Source organism: Pantherophis guttatus, chromosome 7, assembly GCF_059756535.1.
Source record: "Pantherophis guttatus breed Tessera chromosome 7, ASM5975653v1, whole genome shotgun sequence".
Lineage (NCBI taxonomy): Eukaryota > Metazoa > Chordata > Lepidosauria > Squamata > Colubridae > Pantherophis > Pantherophis guttatus.
In genome coordinates, this window is record NC_142069.1 from 37,701,333 (window position 1) to 37,725,777 (window position 24,445).

The following is a 24,445-nucleotide window of genomic DNA, read 5'->3' on the forward strand; positions in this document are numbered from 1 at the left end:
GTTTTTTTCCTCTACCTAAAATCTAAGATGTCCCCTCTAAGATGCAGTTTTAAAATCCTGACATTACTTGTCCCTTTTATGTCTTTCAAAAACCGAAACAGATCATATGAAATCTATTTGCTCTTTAAAATTTCAAAATCTTTTTTAAAAAGTTTCAATATTACAAATATATCTGGACCCTTAGTCCATTTATAAATTTTTAAGATTAAAATCTTAATTACCTTTTTGCTGTTAATCACATTCTTTAGGTTCTCAAGCTTATAATTATATTTTCTTTTGTTCAGATTTGAAGATTAACTCTCCCAATAAAGGCTTTTCAAACTTCTTATTCAGAACATCTCTAATAACTTTAAAGTGGTTAATAGGCAATTTTCAAAGGTGATTAAAAAGTGAGATTTGCGAATTTAGTGCCCTTTAAATGGCTCCACTGTGTTTGTGAGCAATTCCATAGTCTCCCAGCACCCAAACCCCTACGCCTAAACCCCTTGAAAATAGCTGTCTAGCACAAGGAAGAGCTGACCAGAGTACATTTGCTCTTTTGTTTATCTGGAGAGGTTCCTAGGTCCTGGTCTATTTTCTGGTTTCTTGGTATTTTCCATGGTTGTCAGCTCTAAGAAGCTTCAGTTCACCATATCTTCTTTTGGAAGACCTTATAAAAATCACATTTTCTATTCATCCATCCATCCATCCATTTTCTTTTTTCTGTAATTTCACTTCTTTCCTGTCTTTCATCCTTGCTTTTTTTTAAGATTCCTTCCTAACACTACTTATTTATTTATTTATTTATTTATTTATTTATTTATTTATTTATTTATTATATTTATATACTGCCCTTCTCCCGAAGGACTCAGGGCGGTGAACAGCCAAGATCAAATACATAAATATAAAAGTTAAAAACAATTTAAAACTTAATATACACATATCATATGATATATGAATAATCATATACATATAATCATCTGTCCCACATTCAGAATCGTACATCCCCAAGTATCCTTTATTAACTCAACCAATATTTCATCACATATTATTAAACCAAATATTTTTGGCTGTTCTTAGATATTTTTTCTATTCTCAACTCCTTTGTATGATTCTTTTGACAGTTTGTAGATAGGTACTATTGGAAAACGTAGAAAGACTCATAGCTGGCAGACATTTCTGAAGTATGCAGGAAACGAAGGGACTCTATTTTGCACTCTTGTCATAGTTGCTGTCTCTATGCAAAATGTTCAGATGTGATGCCAGCTGGCATGATGCCTGTATACTCTGGAGGTTATTGGATTTAATCCTTGGAGTAGACTTTGATTTATTTCTCAGTACTAATGTTTACACAAAAGTCATCCTGGCATATTTAGATATCCAGTTTCAGGATTATAGCACAAAAGTAACCAAGTGGTGCCAGTTCATGAACTGATTGATTAAGCTGTGCATCAATATTGGAGCATCTTCATTTCTACATGAAGCTTTCCAGTCCAACTTTTTTGCTTTGCTAGCTATCCTGATGGATGAGGACATGTCCAGAAACCCTTACCCCAAGCAGCCACCCTGAGCCTCAGAGCAGCTGCGTAAAGCAAATCCAGAAGAGAAAAAGAAGGTGATGTGGTAAAAATAGTGGCATATCAGAAAACTCGCCAGGATTGCTTTAGCCTCTGGCATATAATTATCATCAGAATATCCTTAGGCGACTGTGCCTGTTGACCAAATAGGGGCAACCCAGCTTCTGTTTTAGATAAAACATTTGTGGTTCTAATAATGTGTTAATTGTTCTTTCCTCAGCTGCTATCCTATCCTGGGATTCATGTGGTGGGTAAAACATAGTTTTCTTCCCAGAATTGTCTTATCACAAAGCATTTTGGCATTTTCTCACCATATGTCCCAAAGTATGACCTGGAAAGTTTCTTTTTTGCCATGTCCTCATGCCATTGCCTTGATTTCATCTTTTTTAAAAATTTATTTATATGCCGCCCTTCTCCGGAGACTCAGGGCGGCTTACAATGCGTTAAGCAATAGCCTTCATACTTTTGTATATTTTTATACAAAGTCAGCTTATTGCCCCCACAATCTGGGTCCTCATTTTACCTACCTTAGAAAGGATGGAAGGCTGAATCAACCTTGAGCCTGGTGAGATTTGAACTTGCAGTAATTGCAGGCAGCTGGTGTTAATAACAGTGCTTTAGTCTGCTGCGCCACCAGGGCTCTTGAACCCATAGCTGAGACAGTAAAGTCATTCTTAGTTGTTTCAGCATTAAAATAGGATTTTCCCCTTTAAAAGGCAAAAAAAAAAAAAAAAGCAGCACAGTTTTTGCTTGTGTGTGTGTGTGTGTGTGTGTGTGTGTGAAAAGGGATGCAGTTCACTTAACATCCAGTTGATGTTGTAGTCAAGTAATCCCTGAGAAAAGAGATCTTGACACTACCACCCATTTTAGGCTAATGTGGGTATACCCTGTCATTTTGATTTGTAGTCATTCACTTTTACAGCAGGGGTCTCCAACCTTGGCAAATTTAAAACTTGTGGACTTCAACTCCCAGATTTCTGGGAGGAATTCTGGAAGTTGAAGTCCACAAGTCTTAAGGTTGCCAAGGTTAGAGACCCCTGCTTTATAGGACCATTCTTTTTGAGCAGCAGGAGAATCCAGATCGTTCAAACATGGCTTCCCCCCATCCCCCCATCCCATACCAGACAAGTCTTGAAAGCAGAGCCTTCAGAGATCTGGATCAGCCTGCACAGCAGCTGACTATTGGTGATAGTAGAAGGGGGTGACCTGCACAGTGAAGTGAGAAGTAGAGCTGATTTTTCTGATGCTTCAGAGTACAGATATTTGCAAACTTTTCTGCTCGTGCTTGAACTGTTTTGAAAGGTGGGTTTAGTTGTATTCCAGAATAGTGCTAAACGGTATCAGTTGCCAGCCTCTCTTTAAACTCACTTGTGCAAAAGGCTTGTGCAATATCCGAGGGAATTTCCTGGGACTAAATTCACCAGTCTAACCATCTGTAAAATTGTGACTCCTCAGCTGTTTCTATCCTTATCTCACCAGAGTGATTGGTGGATATTTCATTCCACTTAGTGATGTTTGGTGGGAAGGAAAGAAAGCCAAGGGAATCCATCCCCGTACCTGTATATTATAATCCATGACAGCATGATTTTGGGGTAACTTCCTTTAACCTGGTTTATTAATGAAATTCCAGACTTCATTCACACAGGCTAAATAAAAATAAAGCACAGTATGACTTAGTGCAATATGTGAATCCAATTTTGATTGATGATTCTGCTTTTGGAAGGTATTATGGAAACGGTTGTCCTGAGCTACTGCATTTAAGTACATGCTTATTGTGGTTTTGTCACAATCTTTAAAAGGGAAAGAACCAGCACTGGTTCCCGGCATCCCAGCAACTGGGCCGCACAAACAAAGCCCTATCTGTGGGATGCAGGCAGCACACAATACCATGCCCTCTCCGGTCCGCAGAAAAAAACTTTCTCCACAGAACTGGTCCCTGGTGCTCAAAAGGTTGGGGGCCCTCTGACTTATTCAGTGAGAAATTTATTCTAGCATAGATTTGTTCTGTCCTGCAATAGAAAAAACTGGGTTTAATTTTGTTTCATCACTCTTTTACTTTACTTTCATTGCCTTTTTTACTCTTACTTTAGTCAATTCTTTCCTGACTTAAAGTATCTGCTGAGCACAAAGCTCTTTTAAGAGTTCTCAGTTCAATGTATTATTATTAGATTATTAGATTAGTCAAATCCTTATTTGTAAGAAGGATTAAGCCATGTTTTTATAATTTAATTAAGTTCTTGTGTGGAAAGGGAAGGGTTGTTTCAATTTCTCACAGTGATCAAGAAAAAACTTCAGTTGTTGAAAATAAAAAGTTAGTTAGATATGAAAATAGGGGCCAAGCCAGAGCTGGCATTGCTGAGTACTTGTAAATAATGTAATATTTTTTTAAAAAAATTATATGGCGCTATACTGTTTTGCTGCATGCTTGTCCCTTTCTTTCTTAGTTGTCTATAAAAGCTACTATTTATATACAAATTGACTGCATTAGATATTTTGCATAGTACAGGGAGTTTCCCACTTTCTCAAGAAGAGTTTCTGTTTTACTATAACTTCTCACTCAGTATCGTTGATGGTCTCAGGAGAAAAGCACTTGTTCAAAAAATAAAACTGGTTTGTTTTATATGTATATATGTATCTACTTTTTGGCGAAAATAAAATGGAAAATTCTATTTTACAACTATAATCTGCAAATACACAGAACAATTTGCTTTAGTATAACCATAAATGGAATATCCAATTAAACTTCATTTTTTATTCAAAGCATTTTCAAATGATGAGCCTTTTGGTTTTCAGACCTTTTGGAACTGAGTTTACAATGTATATACCACATTTATTCTTTTGGAATTGAACCTCAAGACTGCTGTGAATCTGGATTTGTTTACAAAGCCATAGACAATGAAGTAAGCAGCACTTGCCAATGCTGGCTTATATATCATGGAGAACTGTTAGCTAATCTTTGCTTTTTTTGCTGGCCAATAATTGCTTACCGTCTTAATCTTACCTCAACACATACTTTTCCTCTTTTCACAAAAATAAGAATAAAATTAGATTTCCAGACTTATCATGAGGTCATACCACGGAAACCATCAAGGGTCATAATGCTGCTATGCTTTCATTTCTGCTTTTAAACGAGTTCATCAATTACTACTTTATTTATTAGATTTTTATTCCATCTCTATTAATTCAAATTAGGGAACATTACATGACACTCCATCTTTCTCCTCTTTTCCCCCCACAACAACCCTATGAAGTGGGTTGGCCTGAGAGCGTGTGACTGGCTTAATATCACTTAGCTTGTTTTTGTGCTTAATGTGGGACTAGAACTCAGAATCTCACAAAGCATAGTTTCATACTGCCACTTTACAAATACAAATACTGAGATCAAAAATTGAAATTCATGGCCCTGTCCCAAGTTTTGGCAAGTTCTCTAGCTATGGGTTATTTGATCTCTTCCTAATAATATCTGCTCATCCCATCATGTCCAGCAGAAGTATGTTGCATGTTCTATCTGTTAAAGAGATACATCTGGTGAGACCCAGAAGATGGGCCTTTTTTGTTATGGTGCCCACCCTGTAGAACATCCTTCCCCCTGAGATAAAACTAGCTCATCCTTGTCAGCCTCCTGCAGCCTCAAAATATGGCTGTATCAACAGGCTTGGGGATCTCAAGGAAACTAGAGAACTGGTGCAATGGCTACACATTGGTTCTATTGAAGATGATCTCTTTTAGTTTTTCTTAACAATATTGATTTCTTAAGCATGGAATACTTAATTGTCTGTTATAATGATTGTTTTTTTTTATTGTACACTACCAGAGTCATATTTGTGTGATGAGCAGTTATAAAAATATGAGGAATAAATAAAGTAAATAAAAAGTCTCTCCAGACATACATAAAAAGGAGAGAAAGGACAAAAGAACAGCTTGCTACTATGCACAGTTCTTTCTATTTATTTATTTATTTGATTTATCAACAAGTATAAGGAAACAAGTATCAGTATAGACATAGACATGGACACATGAAAAATGGCACAAATAAATGGATATAAATAACTAAAACATAGCCATAAACACATAAAATGAGTATATATAAATGGGGACAGTAGGACAGAGAGGGTAGGCACACTGGTGCGCTTATGCATGCCTCCTTAGGGACCGCTTAAGAAACGTGTAAGCTCCATGGTAGACAATTTAAGGTAAAAGGTATGGGGTTAGATAAACTAATAACAGGATCAGGTAGAGTGTTCCAGACATTTAATACTCTATTGCTGAAGTCGTATTTTCTGCAATCAATATTAGAGCGGATTACATTTAGTTTGAATCTATTGATAGCCCTTGTGTTATGGGGTTGAAGTTAAAGTAGTCATTAACAGGTAGGACATTATGGTAGATAATCTTGTGTACTAAGCTTAGGTCGGAACGTAGATGGCATAGTTCAAGGTTATCCAGGCCTAAAATTTCAAGCCTGGTGGTATAAGGAATTTTATTGCGAGCAGAGGAGTTGAGTACTTTTCTTGTAAAATATCTCTGGACCCTCTCTAATGTATTAATGTCCGAAATACAGTGTGGGTTCCAGGTGATGCAGCAAAGGGAGATTGGTCTATAATTTCAACAAGGCCAGGGTCACCTTTTTTGAAGATAGGTATGACTGTTGCTAATGACCATAGGTCAGGCAAGGAGCTCATTCTAAAATATACTTCATAGATGGTGCTTAGTGGTTCAGCTATGGCGGAGGAGAGCTTTTTTAAAAGTAGGCACATATTCCATCAGGACCAATAGATAGCTTGTTCCATGCTGAGGCAAACAGAAAAAGTGATAGAATAACAATAGCACTTAGACTTATATACCACTCTACAGTGCTTTACAGCACTCACTGAGCGGTTTACAGAGTCAGTATATTGCTCCCAATAAACTGGGTCCTCATTTTACCAACCTCAAAAGGATAGAAGGCTGGGTCAACCTTGAGCTGGTCAGGATCGAACTCTTGGCAGTGAGCAGTCAGCCTGCAATACTGCATTCTAACCACTGTGCTACCATGGCTCCATGACAGAAACCTGTCAATTCAAACCTTGCCCACTTTACACTTTATTTACAAACTGTAAAGCCATCATTCCTGCTAGAATAACTGCCACAGTGGATGAACTTCAATAGTCCATACAATTGGGAAATTGTCTGCCCTAGACTTCCTCTTGCCTCACAGTTGAGCCATAAGTGAATCTGCTCAGTTATTGTAGAGGGAGATGGCTCACATGATGCAGTGGAATAGAAATGATCTGGAATAATTCCCATTTATATCAAACAAATTATGAAGGGAATAGAGAAACTCTTAACACACCTGGACAAAATATTTGTTTTCCTCTGAGATTTGTAAATTAAGATGTATTTCCCACATCACAGCATTATCATTTAAAACCTACTCCCTGAAATTAGACTGTCCCCAATCCTTGTTAGAAAAACCTAAAGGGCTGGTTTTGTTCCTGGACATGTGGGTTAGCAGGTTAGTCTGAGTCCATGGGATTTTGTGATTTTTGTTGTTACATGGATGTAGCATGTGGTAGCCGTTTGGAGAGAGAGAAGGATGTTTTGTATTTATTTTTTAGTATATTGTGGTTTGTTGTTTGAAATATTTTGAAAAGTTTTTATTGCATTGCTAGCCACCCAGAGTCACTCTAGTGAGATGGGTAGGGTCACATTAAAAAAATGAAGTATTAAATAATATAATATCTATTCCAGTGCGACTAAACAAATTTTTGGATCTTTCAAAATGTAAATTGTAATACGTACAATGTCTTCGGACTCTGAAAGGCCCAAATAAAATTTTAGACATTTCCTATTTTACTTAGTGATTTTTTTTTTTACAGTGTTCATGAGAGTAATGAATAGTAGACTGTCTTTCAAGATAAATATACAGTTTTATTTGTATAAGCCAGGTATATTTGTCAGGCCATTTTAAGCTAATAAAATGGTAATAAATGACTTTTGAATCTCCAATATCTGAACAAGTTGAATATTACATCAGCTATGGCACATACTTTTCAAGTCTGAGGTTAATTTTTAAACTGCTGAGCCATGCTACATTCATAGGCCTGACAGTATTTAAGAAACCATAATATAATTTTGCAAATTTCTGATGACCCAGTGTTTAATATGTATATAAAAATGGTAATATTACTCAAAATATTATGGCTGGTTGTAAAACTATTATAATTTACTAGTTTTAAATTGTCCTGTTATATTATTTGAAACTACAGCTTTTTTTCAAATATGATTTATGGTTTCCATGTGTTTCAAAGCCAATTAGTTTAAATTCCTTTGGTAGGTAGACTATAGTTAGACAACCTTGGGTTAGTACAACATTGAGACCAAGTCTTTGAAATTGCCCTTTGAATTCCAAAGATTGTACTTGAAAGTTAGTTATAATGGCTAATACCTTGTCCTTCTGTTATACTACTACTGTACAGGGTGGATAAAAATTGATGATTAAAAAAAATATCAGTTTTTTTTATTTAAATTGGATTTTTTTATTTAAATTGGATTTTTTAAAAATTTAAATCAGATTTTTTAATCAAATTTATTTTAATAAAATGCTTTTGGAGTAAAAATCTATCTAAAGATAGTTTTCTATTTAAGATACATTAATAACTTAGTTTATTCTGCATGAAATGGAGTTTAGTTATGTAGGATGAGGCTGTATATTCTGCAATATTTACATTTTTGGTAAACTTGTTCAATGAATCCAAGTGCTGCAAGTTAAATAGGAAACCTTCATTTTGTTTGCAGATAATAAAATAAAAGATTCTAACTACCAGCAAGAATGAGTCCTTACAATTAAAGAACACCTGTCATTTCAGATCCATCATGGCAGTGCCTGTTAGCAGGCATGCACTCACCTTCTGTCCGCCATGTCCCTCACCGTGTTGTGTCACTGCTGCATCACCAGCTGTCCGATTAAAGTGAATGGGACTGTTGGTGAGTCAACATCAGGTCAGAGGAGGGGCCATTGCAGGACAGAGATGACAGTTGCTCTTTAAAAATCATAATTTAAATCGTGATTTAAATCAATTTGATTTAAATCAAATCCACCCTGCTACGATATTTGTGTCAGGAGAACTGAAGTGCTTCTGGATTGAGAGAATTAGCTGGTGATATCACTGTTGCCCAGGCTTTTTTCATGTCTTATTGAGCTACCCCCCAAAGTGGTAGCCATCTATCTTCCCATGATCACGAACTTTCGAACTGCTGGGTCAGCAGAAGCTGGAGCTAGTGATGGGAGTTCACCCTGCCACATGGCAGCAATTGGGTCTTGAACATGAGCCTGCTGGTCATCAGCCCAATATCCTAACCACATGAGCCACCATGCTCCATGTCCTCCAGTTGAAATAAAAAAACAATTAATGCAACAAAAATTGTATATATTAATCTATGAAATATAATGTTCTGTATTTGGATCTGCATACATTGATATATTCACCATGCTAACTTCCACAGTAGTCTCATTCTCCAAATCAGAATTTGCATAACTTTTAATTTTTTTCTGTGACTATTCAGAAGGTCAGTAGTCAGGTGATTTAAAATAATTTTAGTATATACAGTTGCCCCTTTTCTAATAAAAACAGACTGATTTGATGGCAGCTTTGAGAGATTGGATTTGGCATTGGAATAAGGTATTATAGCTAGTGGTTACACTTTAAATTTTTCATTGCTTTCACAAATAGAATATGTAAACAATTCAAATTAAAATAGAAGATCAAGAGAAACATACTTTGACAGCTGAAGATGCAAAAAAATTTTTATCCACATATGATCTACATCTGTCTATGAAAGGAGCATTCTGGACGCTTTTGCTGAAAAATTACTCGGAATACAATCCAGTGATAGAGGAGTTGTGATTTTTTTTTTTTTACACGGAACAGATTACAATAAATTGTACCGTGTTTCCCCGTAAATAAGACCCTGTCTTATATTTTTTTGAACCCTGAAATAAGCACTTGGTCTTATTGCCATGCACTCAAAAGCCCGATTGGGCTTATTATCAGGGAATGTCTTATTTTGGGGGAAACAGGGTAACTAGGAGTAGATTTGGACTATAGGTATGGTACACATGAATTTTAGTGTAAGAATCCCTGAGCAGAGAATTATCTTCTTGCCTTAATGTTAACATGGTTACATGGTGTAAAAAAGTACATACTGCAAGTTATGCTTGAAGTATTTAGAAGGCCAATAATATGTGTTTAAAACAATGTTCATTTGTCTTATAAGTGGTCAACTTTGAAACTTCCTAAGACTCCCTAAAGCAGTGGTTCTCAACCTTCCTAATGCCGCGACCCTTTAATACAGTTCCTCATGTTGTGGTGAACCCCAACCATAAAATTATTCCTAAGACATTCCTAAGACATTGAAAATATGTGTTTTCCGATGGTCTTAGGCGACCCCTGTGAAAGGGTCATTCGACCCCCAAAGGGGTCGCGACCCACAGGTTAAAAACCACTGCCCTAAAGGGTTTGACTGTGGTACAAGTTACAGGTGCCACTGCTACTTGCTCTCATCAAAAGTTTAGTATATCCCCATTTTTCTTTTTTGTTTTCCTGTTAAGCAGTCTTTAAAGTTAGCAAAACCTTGTTCAGTTAGTCCTGTAGTTTTGGTGGAAAGGTAGCTTCGAGTTCCTTAAAATTCATATTTTCTATTTTTCTTCGGAATAAATGCAAGAAATAGGAAGAATAGATCCCTATTATGGTCCCATAAGAGCTTCATGAAGGTTAAAAACCATAAGAAATGGATTGAATTATGAAAAATTCTGGTGGAAGACAATACTAACAGCTCACTTTGTCATTACAATAATATAAAACTGCCTTATCTTATCTTTGCAATAATTTATTAAAAGTTTAATTTTGGTAAAAGAAATTGTGCTTAATTCAAAACTGTTGTTACCGATTTCTTCAATTAATTAGGTACTGGTCTTTAAACTTTGGCAGAAGGGATAAATGATAGATGTGGAAAAGAAGGCTGCTTGATTAGAGATGAAATAATTATAATTTTGGTGGTGTTTCAGCTGAGAGGAATTTTATACCTGTTCTGTTAAATAATTATTTAATTATATTAGATTGCCATATGGAAAAGTGATGTTAGGTAAATCATTTAAATATTAATAGCTTAGTTTGGCTTTCATAAATCAGTATTCATTTATAGCAGCTGGTTTGTACATTTAGCAAAGGTGGTGATAAACTTATTTATTAGGGATGGGCAAAGCCTTAAAAAAGATATCTTGTAATCTGGGGAAACATACATGTATAGTACATTTATTTTCAAATTGTTAAAATACTTTGTTGTTTCTAAAGCTTATCCTATAGTCTGGGAAGATGCAGGCAGAAAGACACTGGTCCACTGAAGAAAAATGTGATGTGTACATCGTACAACCATAACTATAGATGCAGGCACCTCTGCCTTGTAAATAACATGGCTGCTTTAATGATTGGTAGAGATGTACAGGGCTTGTGTGCATTTCCACACATAGTAAATCACCTTTAAAAAAAATCTTTGTAGAGCTCTAGCATTTATTGCTTAACATTGACTGTGCTGAATGCTCATATTTATTGCACAACAAACCACCCAATTTATTGTAGTAGCGGTAGCATTTTATTGATTAGTCATGCTAAGAACCTATTTCAGAGGGGTTGGGAGAGAGAGTTAAAAAAACTTTGGCAAACATAAAATAAACTTCCAGCACTAGGAGCCTATAAGAGTATGGAAGAAGTTTTACTTGTAGGGTATGACTTTTGAATTTGGGAGACAGAAGTCAATGCTAGCAAATGATTATTTTCCTTTTTATCTAAAGAAATAATATTTATATATCCTATTGTGAAAGAGGCCATAAAATGGAGTTGTGGCAATTGCTTTCAAATAGAAACAACTTTATCATTCATCAATGTTATCCATATTCAGTATTATACCACTCAAATTGGAATTTTAAAAACATTTTTGTAGAATTAAGACCATATTCTGAATCTTTCATTTTAAATAAATACGATCATGCTGTTTGTAACTTCAGAAATACCATTATAATTTGCAAGCTATAATAAATCAGTTTGATCCCATGTCATATTTAATTATTATGATCTTGATTTTTCAGCAAACTATGCCTAAATTCTATTTTTATTAAATAAAAAATATCATCAAATTCTATAGAGTAACATTTAAGCTTAAAAATATTATAACGATCAAGTTTTTCCAGAAGGGTAAACCAAAAGCTGAAAGGATGTTTCCTTGGAATTTGGAAACCTGCAGGCTCTTTAATAATTATGTGACAATTAGTTTACAGTTAAGCTACTGTGCATTCCTCAGACACAATTTTTCTTTACTGGAATGAGAATATATTTTGCAACAGCAGTTTATGATGTGAGACTAATTTTAGTTTCTATGATACATTTAATAATCTGGAAAAGTGACAATGCTTGCAGATCTCCATTTTCATGAATTAGAAACAGGGAAGAAAAATAAGCCAAATCTCTCAGGAAAGCTAAGCAGCTTCTGTGCCCTTTTAGAATAAATCTGTGCTGTTTTCCCTGTGCTATTTATTAACATATTGTACTGTTTTTATTATTTTTCTTTCATTAATGTTTTTGAAAACTTTGGTTTATTATGCAAACTAGAAGTAACATGGATTGGCATAATTGCTATTGAAGCAAGGGGTATGGCTTGAAGACACTAATTTCTAGCAAAGGCTTGAACAGATTGTTCCAGGTGGAATACAGCATTGAATATTTTAAAACAATCAAAGAATTGTTGCTTTAGCATGGAAAGAGAAGAAAAATTATTGTCCTGTTGCTAATAGCTTTCATCTGCGTCATCTGTGTGTGGAGCAGTTTGTAAAGGGAGCATTTGATGCCATCAGACATGTTGAATTTAAGTTCCCACAGTTCTTAGCCATTGATCATGCTGAAGTTCCAAAACAATTAAAAAGTGTCAGAGAAGAATATGCTAATTTGGAGATGAAGAACAAATTATCCATAGTATCAAGTCTGACAAGGTGAAGCAAAACGTAAGGGTGTGATTGGTCCAGAGTGGTGTCTTATTTAATGGAAAAGTTGAAATTTTGTGACCTTCAACCATTTCTTTGAAATGTTGGTTATGGTAGAACTTTGGATTGAGAAGTTAGTGGTTTTTTTTTTCATGATTAATATGAATATTTGGTCAATTTTTGTCAACACAGCTGTGAAAATATGGTTCTTTTTATAAGAGAAAGAAACCATACTTTCATATGGTATTGTACTAGTGACTTACTATTATCACAATTGAGGTATATTTAACAAACTATTTGTCTTTCTCTTGTATTGCAATCATGACACTATCTGTTTGATTTAACAGTTAATGCTTTGATAATATTTTTCTGCCACATTCTCATATATTGCTTTTATCGTACCTCTAGTCTGTGAATAAATAACCAAAAAAATAATGCAGAACTAGTGAACACTTTTATTCACCAGTTTTAATCACTACCTTTCCCCATCTCCTTGAAGTAAGAAAGTGGTTACCTGCAGCAAATTAGCTTCAATTATTCCTCCTCCCCTTCCCAATCCACTAGTTGCACAGTCAGAGTTGGCCTCCTAGTGCCAACTTATGTCCTGGTATGTTCCAATATATTTATTTTATATTATTTTAACCTGGGAGATGTTCCAATAGGGTGTGAGAGAAAAGGCAAACCTGCCAACTTAGAGAAGAATCCTAAAGTCAAATTCATACCATTCCTCTGCAGTTCCTTGATTGATAGTGGTTTTTCTTGCCAGTTGGTGATATTCCAAAATAGGATGACAGAAAATCAGAAGAAAAAGTAAAACACCTCGTCCACAACAAATGGAACATTCACAAATTAGGGCAACAACATTTGGCAGTGACTCAAGATAAAAAGCAGAAGTAGGATAAGAATTGGCATGGGCATAGCCATTTTTTTTGCTGGCATTGTTTGGTGCTCACTCAAGGATGGTAGAGAAGGTCCTATAATTGATTGATTTGAGTCTGGTAGAGTATAAAGAGTCATCTGTTCCTTACAACAATCCCATGAAATCATTTTGTCATACTAACAAACTAAGAACAAGCATCCAGCGTGTTCAGCGAATCAGGAAGCTTTCTAAAGAGTCTTTAGAATTGTGTCTATAAAATTTCTACTAAAAAGTTTTTAAGTTCTTTTATTGCATCACCGGATGTTGGATCTAAAAACATCATTGTTACATAGGAACAAGGAAGTACATATTGTTCTTCAGTAGGAAGTTGTACATAGAGAGATATATGCATCACAATTATCAGCCAATGTAAAACAAAACAGATTTAATCTATCTCTATCTACATTACTCTGAAATTATTGAAGTATCTCAAAGTATTTTATACACACGCACACACACACACACACACACACACATTTTGTTCATTGATTAAAATGTTTCAGATACATATTTCATGACATTGTTGCAGGAAACTTGAAAATCTTTCTGTTAAATTTATTTAGCGTAATTTATTTTATTATTTTATTATTTATTTATTTATTGGTTCGATTTATATGCTGCCCTTCTCCGGAGACTCAGGACAGCTTATGCACCCATTTCATTATTTTCCTTCATTTATAATTTCTGGAGTGTGATATTCTTTAAAAAAGGCAATGTAGATGAACAAAAGACAATATGTTAAGGTTGCTCCAAAACAGTAAAACTATTTTATTTAATCATACCTTAGAATGATAGATTGCATAACAGTAATAAAATGAGCATATTTCCAATCAATAAAAAGATGTTCAAAATACATTAATGTCGCAGTAGTGCCCTGCTAGCTTGTTATTACATGACTGTAGATTATCTGGTACGCAAAGGAATAGCTATTTAAAGAAAGACAGTCATGAAATTGAAATAGCTCTTTAGCAGCCTATTTCTATCTGATACCTTCAATATAGTTGGTAGTGAGTTGTCCCTTTAAGAAATCTCAACATATGATCAAAATTGAGGATTATGAGAGCTGCAGTCCACAAACCTCTGAAGGGAACAATTGTAATAGAATAGAATAGAACAGAATAGAATTTTATTGGCCAAGTGTGATTGGACACACAAGGAATTTGTCTTGGTGCATATGCTCTCAGTGTACGTAAAAGATAAGATATGTTCATCAAGAATCATAAGGTACAACACTTAATGATAGTCATAGGGTACAAATAAGCAATCAAATCACGTTAGGAAACAGTCAATATAAATCGTAAGGATACAAAGCAACAAAGTTACAGTCATACAGTCATTAGTGGAAGGAGATGGGTAATAGGAATGATGCGAAGATTAATAGTTGTGCAGACTTAGTAAATACTTTGACAGTGTTGAGGGAATTATTTGTTTAGCAGAGTGATGGCATTTGGGAAAAAACTGTTGTTGTGTGTAGTTGTTCTGGTGTGCAGTGCTCTATAGCGTCATTTTGAGGTTAGGAGTTGAAACAGTTTATGTCCAGGATGTGAGGGGTCTGTAAATACTTTCACAGCCCTATTTTTGACTCGTGCAGTATACAGGTCCTCAATGGAAGGCAGGTTGGTAGCAATTGTTTTTTCTGCAGTTCTAATTATCCTCTGAAATCTGTGTTTCTAGTTGGGTTGCAGAATCAAACCAGACAGTTAAAAAGGTGCAGACTCAATAATTCCTCTGTAGAACTGAATCAGTGGCTCTTTGAGCAGTTTGAGCTTTCTTGGTTGGTGCAGAAAGAACATTCTTTGTTGTGTTTTTTTGATGACGTTTTTGATGTTAGCCTTTTGATTTTAACCTAGAAACTTGAAGGACTCTACTGTTGATACTGTGTTGTCTGGTATTGTAAGAGATGGTAATATAAGAGGGTTTCTCCTAAAATCTACCATCATTTCTACGGTTTTGAGTGTGCTTAGTTCAAGATTGTTCTGATTCCACCACAAGGCTAGTTGTTCAACCTCCCGTCTGTATGCAGATTCATTATTGTCTCGAATGAGACCAATCACTGTTGTATCATCTGCAAACTTCAGTAGTTTAACAGATGGATTGTTAGAGATGCAGTCAGCAGCTCCTTGGGCAGTTTGAACTTTCTGAGTTGGTGCAGAAAGAACATTCTTTGTTGTCCTTTTTTGATGACGTTTTTGATGTTAGGTGTCCATTTTTGATCATGCGATATGGTAGAACCGAGAAATTTGAAAGTCTCTACTGTTGATACTGTGTTGTCTAGTATTGTGAGAGGTGGAAGTATGGAAAGATTTCTCCTAAAGTCTATCACCATTTCTACGGTTTTGAGTGTGTTCAGTTCCAGATTGATCCAGTCGCACCACAAGGCTAGTTGGACAACATCCCGTCTGTATGTGGATTTATCATTGTCTCGAATGAGACCAATCACTGTTGTGTCATCTGCGAACTTCAGTAGTTTAACATCTGGATTGTTAGAGATGCAGTCATTGATATATAGCGAGAGGAGAAGTGGAGAGAGCACACAGCCTTGGGGGGGGGGCACTGTGCTAATTGTACAGGTATCTGATGTGATTCTGCTTAGCTTCATCTGCTGCTTCCTGTTTGTTAGGAAGCTTATGATCCACTTACAAGTGTGTTCAGGTACCTCTAGCTGGTTTAGCTTAGTTAGAAGTGTGTCTGGAATGATGGTATTGAATGCTGAACTAAAGTCTACAAAGAGGACCCTTGCATAGGTCTTTGGAGATTCAGAATGTTGTAGGATGTAGTGCAGAGCCATATTAACAGCATCATCTGTTGATCTATTTGCTCGGTATAATGCAGAAAAGGCTTTTATTTTTACCAGGCTTCTATGGATTTCCACAGAGGTAAAAAGAAGCTATCTATATACTAACATATCTTGCTCATGAATAGTGGTAGGACTATGTAGCATTTTCAATTTAAAAGTAAAAAGCATTTGCAGGGGTTTGAGGGCAATTTCATTGCCAGGGTAGATGCCACAGAGAAGGCATACTTCCAGACCCTGATAGGTGGCATTCTTTAATTGATGGAACCTGGAATGTGCCAAACCTGCCAGATCAAACTGATCATGCAAATACTATGGGAGACAATATGATAGATTTAACACATTCATTTTCATAACATTTCTGCATTCGAAATCTTAATCAATTCAATAGTCATTATTTTTGAGGAAGTGAAGTTCTGTGTGGGATGTTTTGCAAGTGATCTCTTAGTACCCTAGTGAATACCTCATGAAACTGCATGTGGAAATCTCAGTCAATTGGAAAGATTAACATTTGTTGGCTTCCTGTGACATTAATTAGGCATTTTGCGTCATAGCAAAAACTTTTGAGAAACAGAATAATGGGGTTATCTAAAGTCAGAACTAGGAGTATTTTTTTAAAAATGAAGTTGATTCTCAATTTGTGTACAGATAATAATATTGGTAATAAGTTTATAAACTGAGCACTATGTACAAATGGCATGATACAGTTTTAGTTAATGATAAAACAGTGTTGGGTGAGTGAAATATCATGTTAATACCTTCAAGAATGAAGTGGAAATTCTCCATGTAGAAAAAGTATTGCAATCCAATTATAGCTGAGTATTGGTATTATAGCTGAGCATGGCATCATTTCTTGCCTGGAACACTCATTTTTTAAAAAACTAGTTGTTAAATGTATTACAGGAAGCAGTTGTTAAAATTCACTTCTGCCCACTAGATTGGTAGATAAAGTCATCTGCTTATATCCTTCTCCAAACTGCTCTACTGCAACATAGCATCATGCCATAATGTAGTTTGTTTGATTTTGAGAGAAAGAAAGACACAAGATGCTGTATTATTGGAAGTGGGAAAACTATTAAGCAAGATACACAACCATCCCAAACCATGCCAATTTACCATAGGCTATATTTGAGTCCTATGGATACCTTTTTTTAAAAGATTAGTTTGATGTTCTTCTCTATATAGAGATAATTAAAGAAGCAGCACCATCTGCTGGCAGCTGAATTACCATGTAGCAGATTTCAGTTAATATAAAGCTTTTTCATTTCACTGGAACTTCATTCACATGGCCTATCAGATTAAACAACTGTTTTAATTGGTTTATATAGGTAAGTACGGCTGAAGCTGAAACATTGGCTGCACAATCTCTTCTGATCATTTTCCACAGATTTATCATTCTCATTGTACCCTATTCCTCTCTATCCTTAAGGTCCCAGAAAATCTCACAGCCATTTGTTTAAAAAAACAACAACACACACCTGGATCTACTCCGAATGTGAGACAGAGAGAAATCTGTAGCTCAGATATTGCCATTTAGAGGTAGTTAATTCTACTTGGTTTCTATTTCTTCTGTTGTCCTCCTATTTTGGACAATGTTGCTTAGCATGTGCATTCAGTGTGTATATGTGTACACTAAGGGAATCGTATATGGTAGAAACTTGAAGTAGTCAGAAAAGCAAACAAGGGGGAGACATCCCTAAAGGAAATCTGTGAAATGGCAGGTAAATTGAAAACCCATTGGTCTGGATCCAAACTTATGCTGAGATTATGAAACTGGACGAATTAGCCCATTGCTCTTTGTTTTACGGTTTGATCATGAAACTATCCATTGTCTCTAAATTTCTGTTTATAAATAAAACAAAATAATATGTGAATTGTATCCAGTGATGTTTATATGATACTTTTACTGTTTACGGAAACTTTCATAAAAGCAACACAGAACTACATTTTATGTTTGCTTTTCTCACTATGCTAATATTGGATGCAATTGTAGTCTTCCAGCTGGTTCCCATTTAAGTTATCAGTGATAGGTGATGAGTTAGATCACAATATGACTCTCACTAGGTTGGAGTTGCATATTTAATATATAGCTTCCTGAAATACTAAGGCTGACATTTTAAGTCTTATTGTTTCAAAAACAGTTTTTTAATGATATGAACATATATTGGTGTCAAGTATATACTAAGAGAGTTGCTTCTATGCTTAATTCATCTCTGCCATGGATGTAAATTTCTCTTTCATAAAAATCAAGGAGTTGGACTAACATCTTGTTACTGGTACATTAATAAGAAGTCTGTAGCTATCCTAATGGCAACTGCCATGCAACAGCTCCTCTAACACTCTAGCAGTGAGAACACAAATATCCTGCAATTGGAAGAATCTCAAAGGCATATACGAGCTCAGAAATGTCAGATAGGTAGAACAATAATAGCACCTATGGTATTTTGTCAAGCAGCAGAAAGAACATCATGACCATAACCAACATAATGTTTAAAGATATTTCTCAAATGCCTTATTTATTTTTTAAATAGCAAAAATATTAGCTAGAGACTGTGCTGATGAGCCTATTAGACCCAATCTGGAGCTGTTTCTTATTCTATCTAATTAGTTCACAGTTGAATGGGGACACAAATTGTATGTGTTGCTTTCCTTTCCAGTTCTCTAAAGATGCATCTCATTACAGCAGGCATTACCATTGAAAAAGATTGTGCTTATTTTTGTTGAGCTCCAGCATATTAAAATGAGACACTGCAGCCCAGGATATTCAGTATAAGCATCATGTTTGCTGTGCACGTACTGTAGTGTTTATTTTAGGGAAATTGTTTTGCTGCAATCAGTAAATATAAAATAATACATTGTGGTTATCACGTTTGTTTTAAAATTTAGTGAACTTTATTTCGATATTAGATCTTAACAGCAGAGAATGTAGAATAAAATTTAAGATTTATGGTAGAGGGTTGTAGTCTTTGTGCTGATGCCCCTTTAATTAATGCATATATTCGGCACATTTTAGTTATTTCCATTTTGTGACATATTCCTTTATTCTCTTGTATACTCAAAATTTATCTTTGGAGAATTCTTTTTATTTAAGTACTAGAAATGCTAGGGAGGATGCTAATAATAAAGAAGTGACTAATTTGTATATTGTCTTTATGTATTAAGGAATTTAGGATCAAAATAATGGCATTTGAAGCATGTCATTCTTTTTTATTTTGTTTCACTGTGCAGCTACACATGTAATTATTTTTTATAATTGGGAGTACCCTATGGAGAGAAAGTTTTAAACTATTTTTGCTGATTCCATTTTTTAAGAAGAAACGGAAATTAAGAGGATGCAAGTTACTATCTAAGAAAGATTATTTTTATGTCATATGATACCACTAAGCAGCTACTAGGTAACCATTGGAGAAGAGGAAATAGTTGAATCTTGATTAAGTGAATTGAGTTTAATCTCAATGAAATAATGTTCTCCATTGTGGGTGGAGACAGCAGCCAGGATAGGTGTGCTCGTCTGTTCAGGTTGATAGACTCAGCCTGTCAAAGTTGCTAAGTCCCGCCCTTGTTGTAATGTTTTACCCTGAATGTAATAAACTGGCACTTGTCTTCATTCCACATTTAAAAGAACAGCATTAATCAGACGCATAATGTCAAACATGCTTGAACATTTGCCCTCCTAATAAAAATTCTGGCTTGCAACTGGTTTTAGTATATTATGCTAAACAGCCAAACAAGTTAGAATAAATGTAAGTTTATGACTCTTAAGAGTAAATGTATCTTTAGTATTTCTTTTGAACAGTATGTTCAATAGATTGTAATATAATGTCTTTTTTTTTTTTTTTTTGCAAATCAGTTTCATTTTGTTTCAGGAGTTCAGGACTATTTCATAGTTTCTTAGTTATTTCTGATTGGACATTTCTAAAGCAAATTATGATATTAAACAGATCATTCAAACCAGGGCGGGTTTTAAAACCCGTTGCTACTGGTCTGCTCATGGGTGTGTGCACGCTTTCAACACTTCTTGTGTAAAACGTATATGTATGTGTTTTATCTTTTTAATTTATTTACATACCGTACTTGTTTTTTTTAAAAATTACCTTTTTAAAACTCAGGCAAATAATGAGATGGTTCATTATTCGTGGTTTTATTCTATAAGTCAGGGATCCCCAACTCCTGGGCCATGGACTCTTACCGGGCCGTGGCATATTCAGAATTGGGTTGTGCAAGTGGCTGACTGGAGCATGTGAGGGCAGCTCAACTTGCGTGAGCAGTGAGCCGGCAGGCACTTGCATATGGCCCAGTTCTCCTCTAACACCCTCCCCCCCAGCCAGGCTGCTAGCAGTCCCCAACCTTGGTGGCTTGGCAGCTGAGCTGTGAGGGAGATGGGAACTGGGTTGCGTGAATGGTGAGCCAGTGCATGCGCATATGTAGCTCAACTTGCACAAACGGCAGGCTGGCATGAACACCACTCATATGGCCTTCTTCTGAATAGGCCATGGCCTGGTAATGGGCAGTGGTCTGGGGGTTGGGGACCCTTGCTGTAAGTTGTTCTCCAAACATAAGTAATTTGATTTCATGTTTGTTTCATCCAACAAAAATGTACTTTGTTTGCTTCCTCAGATGGCTTTTGTATTGATATGAGCACATCATAGGGAACCTGGAAGTCCCTTTGTAGAAAAGAGAGATTTCATGTTACTCAAATCGCAAGATAATCAGAGTATGCTCTGCATATGATTATGCATAATATTTATAAATATTTTTACACCATGAAAATAATATTGTAGCCAGATCTGAAGCTTATGCAACTTGCCCTTGGTACAACTGTTGATTATATTTTGTATAAACATAAATCATTTAGCACATAATATTACTCTAAGTTTACACTAACTCAAGATGTTTCCATTTCTTTAGGAGATGAGTCATACATAAGATGTTTCTCAGTTTTGTCTATCAGTCATTTTATGATAAAAAGCTTAGAAGAGTATGCATACAATCAAATTTAAATCAAGGCTATTTTTTGCACTAAGTTGTTCTATTACTCTAGTATGTATCTATGATTCTTCATATTTTTCTGAATTTTATGACAGTATATCATACTGTTGGGTTTATCATTGCAATATAACACATATAATGGTTGAATTCACACATTGTGTTAACACATTGTTTCGTTAACCAAGTGTTATGCAATAGTTTACAGCTGGCTGAAGTGGCACAACACCCAAATCATAAAATAGTTCAGCCTTCCCAAACTGATGCTTTCCAGATGTTCAGAATCCCCAACATACAAGGTTATTGATGATGCAGGATGGAAGTCTGCAAGGCTTGTCTTGGACTGTATAACATGGCTGTCTGTCTGAAGAGAGTCCAAACCAAACATTTAAGGAACGTTTTCCAGGTTTTCCAGTGTGCTACAAAAATAGTGTTCCAGTAGGAATTGGGTGTTGATAAACTTGGATCCAGACTGGCTAAATCTATTCTATAATCCAGTTGTATTGGTACATCTAATTCTTGCAATTTCAAAGCCACCTGGAAAAAATAAATTATACCGTAAAATAGCCTAGATGAGTGACTACTTCCAACTAAGGCTTTAATTTTACTGTCCATTAAGAAACCTTTAATGTTTTGTTTATTCTTTTTGTAAGCAGTAGAATGTAAGTAAAATAAAATAGAAAATCAAAGCAAAGCAAATACAGAGCCTGCTAGATGGTTGTATTGATAGACACATGATTTGCACTTTCCCAATGATTATGTTTTATGGCTTTAATTTAGTTTTTATGAGGTTATTTTATTATTATCTGTATTTTATTGTTTTCTGTGGTTTTAATTATCTGAACTGCGTAGAGTCCTGAATCTTAATCTCTGATTAGACCACTAAGAATGGAATACTGCCAAACTAGTAATTTCATTTGGTACATATGTGTCATATGTCTCTAAATCCATGTTATGGGGAAATGTATGCATTAGAATTCTAATGCTATTTTTTTTAAAAAAAGAAATGCTGCTTTGGGAACAGAGAATGACATAGTTACCTTGTGCCATTTAGAAATGTTTGTATTGATTTTGGAACTTAGGGGAGATATTGTAGAACGTGGCTGGGACAGAAAAAGCAAAGTACCCTTCAGGCACCATTTAACTCTAAGATGTAGTTTGAAGCTGCTTCTTTCTAAATTAAACAAATCAAAGTACCACTAAACTCAGCATTGGTCCTATAACATAATGTGTACTCATGTTCAATATACAGTTAATCCTTCTATTCCAACTCCTTAACAGAAAAAAATTAATTCCCCACTGGTCAGTAATTTACATCGTTGAGTCAGATTTTACTTTTGCTAACTTGCTTACAATTTTAACTTGTTCTTAGCAATAATTCATGTTTTCCAATGACATTCCAATATTTTTCCTCCTTATCCGTTGATTGTATCTATTGTCTTATCTTCTTCAACTTCCTTCAAACTTCCCAAGTACAGCTATTATTTAAGTCTGTCATTTGCTCGCATCACATCTGAGTTTTGATTACTGATCGTTGCCTAAGAGAGCAATCAACCTCTGGAGTGGGTTGATTAATAACCATCTCCAAGACCATAATTCAACAATTTCTGTCTTTTTCATTATTTTTCAAGGTTTAATTTTCTTAGTCATCCCTTACTTTTGTGAAGATCTTTACTTTTACTATTCTGATCTTTGTTATCATTGAAATATCTGTGGAGATTCTCAGTCATCCAGGTCATGGTTGTCCCAAAGGTAGTTGCCGCTTTAAAAAGTACCTTTGGGACATTGAAATATCCTTAACATTCATAATATTATCTAAGCATTTCCCTTACTTTTCCAATGCAGTGTCTACTTTTATCTCTTCACCCCAAGAAACAGTTTATCTACTACCTTCACTCCAATTGACTGGCACTATTATTTTCTTCCAAATATTTAACGTGAATTTCAGTTTTAATGAGTTCTTCAAAGTGTTTGAGGACTCCACTGGAAAATTATTCAGTATTTTGGCATGTTAGTCTTAATATGTTAGCAGCCTGATATGATATACAAGAAGGTCTTTCTGTACCCAATGACGCAAAAAGAAATATTTTATACTGTTGTGCTGTTTAATCTACCTTGTGATCATGTAGACATCTACCTTTTTAGGAGCCTATATGTTCAGCTGACATTTTTTTCTTGTTCTGTGGTTTTATACTTTTTTTGCAATATGTTAAACTAAACTTTGCTTGCATGAGGAAATAGGGCAATAATTCAATATCCTGTTTTCAAAATGATAGACAGACAGACAGACAGACAGATCTCTACCAGTCTCTATATCATGTGATATTTTATTATTAGACGCACAGTTGACAAAGAGTTGTTAGCACTTAATAGCTGACTAGCGACTACATACATTCAAAATTTACCACAGAGATAATTTTAAATCAAAATCTACTAAAATTGTTTTATTCTTGTCATTCCAATATGCTAAGACATATGCACAAACATAATACAATCAAAAAAGAAATTGTACATTTAAGGACATTACTGCACTTAGACACATTTCTGCTTTTCAGATTCAGTGCAATTTGATATGCTAACATATAGAAGAGCTTGTTCTGGCTTTGCTAAATGTATTTCAGCTACTTTTTTACTGTGAAATTGGAAAATGATAATCATTTGTAATGGGCTGGTAGATCCTGGAGATACCAAGAAAGAAACAGATCAAATAGCTGAACTAAAATAGCCACTAATTTAGAACTAAGTAAAACAACAACAACAATTGACTCCTGATTGGTTGAGTCAATAAAAATATTTTTGTTTTGTTTAGAGACTCAAGAAACTGACCAGAGAAGTAATTATATATAGTTTGAAAAAAAATTAACTGTTTTTAACTGTTTTACAATTTAAAAAAAAATACTGCCTATAAATTACCCAGAGTCATTGTTTGGGATGGATGGCTATAGAAATTGAATACATAAATAAAAATAAACAATTTGTGTAACAAACAAAACAACCCATGGAACTTTTATCTGCAGAACAGTTATATTATTTTAACTTCTGAATGAAAGTGAATACATTTAGGAATGTAACATAGATTAGGTTTAAAATTATTTATTATTGTGAAGTAAAATCATATAACTTTGTATTATTTATTACTTCTGTTTTATTATTTATTGTGTTTAACCTTATGGAAAGAA

General features: G+C 35.0%; 1 protein-coding gene across 3 annotated transcripts in view; it reads left to right on the forward strand.

Annotated features, from left to right (window-relative positions):
* Positions 1-24,445, forward strand: part of TMCC3 (transmembrane and coiled-coil domain family 3) — a 109,478-nt gene that overhangs the window by 79,496 nt on the left and 5,537 nt on the right. The window lies entirely within an intron of this gene.